The sequence below is a fragment of the Tupaia chinensis genome, unplaced genomic scaffold, assembly GCF_000334495.1.
Source record: "Tupaia chinensis unplaced genomic scaffold, TupChi_1.0 Scaffold000024_1, whole genome shotgun sequence".
Lineage (NCBI taxonomy): Eukaryota > Metazoa > Chordata > Mammalia > Scandentia > Tupaiidae > Tupaia > Tupaia belangeri.
In genome coordinates, this window is record NW_006159454.1 from 450,285 (window position 1) to 452,536 (window position 2,252).

Genomic DNA, 2,252 nt, shown 5'->3' on the forward strand with positions numbered 1-2,252 from the left:
TTACATGCTGGGCGCGCACGCGCGCGCGCGCGTGTGTGTGTGTGTGTGTGTGCGCCCAAGATCCCGAGAGGAGAATGAAGGAGAAGGGATTGCAGCATGACCATCCCCCAGGGGGGTGATTTCTCGCTTTCTGTCTCTCTGTCTCTGTCTGCCTGGTGAGCGCACGCGCCCTATTACAAAAACCTCTCCAAAAAAAAAAAGTCATACCCACACGTGTCTTGCTAAATGACATTGCTATAGAACGTAGCCATACCCATCTGCTTACGTAAGGGGGCTCCTGAAAGTTGGCGGGAAAATGCAAGTACGAGATTATTTTGTGCAAAAAAAAAAAAAAAAAACAACTGAAATCCATCCATAGTTCTTTTCAAATAACACACTCACTTCCGGCTTTTCAGCGCGCAGACATGGGCACACCCAGAAGGATGCTATCAAGGCAGATGCACCCAACACCCTGTTGTTGGAGAAACATGCCGATGGACTGCATCCTATGGTTCCAAGAAAGATGATTATGAGTACTGTATGTCTGAGTGTTTGAGAATGAGCGGCATCTTACTGGGGTCTGACAGTCACGGGTCTCGTGGGACCGCTTCATCCCACGAATAGAGAAGAAATTCTGGGACCAGCAGGTGGCGTGGTGGTTAAGGTGCTGGACACTCCCACATGGCCAACCATGGTTCAAGTCTCGGACCTGGAGGCTTGCTTTCTCACTTTACCGCTCTCTCTGTGTCTCTCTAGTCGAACTAAAAATAAATAAATGAATAAATAAATAAATAAAGTTAAATAAAATAATTATTTAAAAAAATAGATAAGAAATTCTAGCTTTTATTAGGTCATGCCAACACGAATGTGGTGGAGTAAGTACTAGTATTGGACACGATCCTCATTTATACACACTCAATGCTGTCCCGATTCTTTTTATTTTTAAGAAGTAGTCTTTTTTAATTCTTTATTTATTCATTCATTTTAATTTGACCAGAGAAAGACACACACAGAATGAGAAAGTGAGAAAGCAAGCTTCCAGATCCAGGATTCGAACCATGGTCAGCCATGTGGGAGTGTCCAGCACCTTGAACACCCACCACGCCACCTGCTGGTCCCAGTGCTGTCCAGATTCTTCCTCTATATGATAGTAGCAATGGTGTTGACATGAATAACATTTTGGAATATGTTCCAAGCCTACAGAAAGAAGATGGTTCTTTTGCTGGAGACATTTGGGGAGAAATTGATACAAGATTCTCTTTTTGTGCGTGGCAACTTTGGCTCTATTGGGGAAACGTGATGCTAATCAGTGTGGAAAAGGCCATTGAATTTGTTTTATCCTGTATGAACTTTGATGGTGGATTTGGTTGCAGACCAGGTTCTGAACTTCACGCTGGGCAGATTTATTGCTGCACAAAAGTCCTGGCTATCACGTCAGTTGCATCAAGTAAATTCTGATTTACTTGGTTGGTGGCTTTGTGAGCGACAGTTACCTTCAGATGGACTCAAGGGACGACCGAAGTTACCAGATGCATGCTATTCAGGGTGGGTTTTGGCCTCCCTAAAAAAAGATCATTGGGGGACCAGCAGTTGGCGTAATGGCTATGTCGCTGGACTCCCACGTAGTCGACCGACCGCGGTTCGCGTCCCGGACCTGGTGGCTTAAAACTCACGCCGGGCGCGTGTGCGTGCGTGCCCAAGATCCCAAGAGGAGAATGGAGGAGAAGGGATTGCGGCGTGGCCATCCCCCTGGGGGGTGATTTCTCGCTTTCTGTCTCTCTGTCTCTGTCTGTCTGGCAAGCGCACGCGCCCTATGGCAAAAACCTCTAAAAAAAAAAGAAAGAAAGAAAGATCATTAGAAGACTGCATTGGATTGATAGAGAAAAATAGCATAGTTCCATCTTAGCACGTCAGGATGAAGAAACAGCGAACTGCAGACAGACTGAGATATAGTGGATCCTTTTCATACATTATTTGGAATTGCTGGATTGTCCCTTTTGGGAGAAGAACAGATGAAACCTGTTGGTCCTGTTTTTTGCATGCCTGAAGAAGTGCTTGGAAGGGTGGGTGATCAGCCCGAACTAGTGAGCTGGAGTCACCGATGCTGCAGCTGCTCAGTGTGGTTTTGGCATCTCCACATTTCTGTATTAGAAGTGCTTATTGAATTTTAAAATGACTACTGTTAATATTTTGTACTGTATATTAATTGTGCTCATTTTAATAAATTATATAATTATACATATTGTAAAAAAAAAAAAAAAAAAAACAAAAAG

The 2,252-nt window shown here is 44.1% G+C and overlaps 1 pseudogene; it reads left to right on the forward strand.

The window, feature by feature from the left end:
• The first annotated feature begins 293 nt into the window (after positions 1-293).
• LOC102493167 (geranylgeranyl transferase type-2 subunit beta-like) overlaps positions 294-2,252 on the forward strand; it is a 5,026-nt pseudogene continuing 3,067 nt past the window's right edge.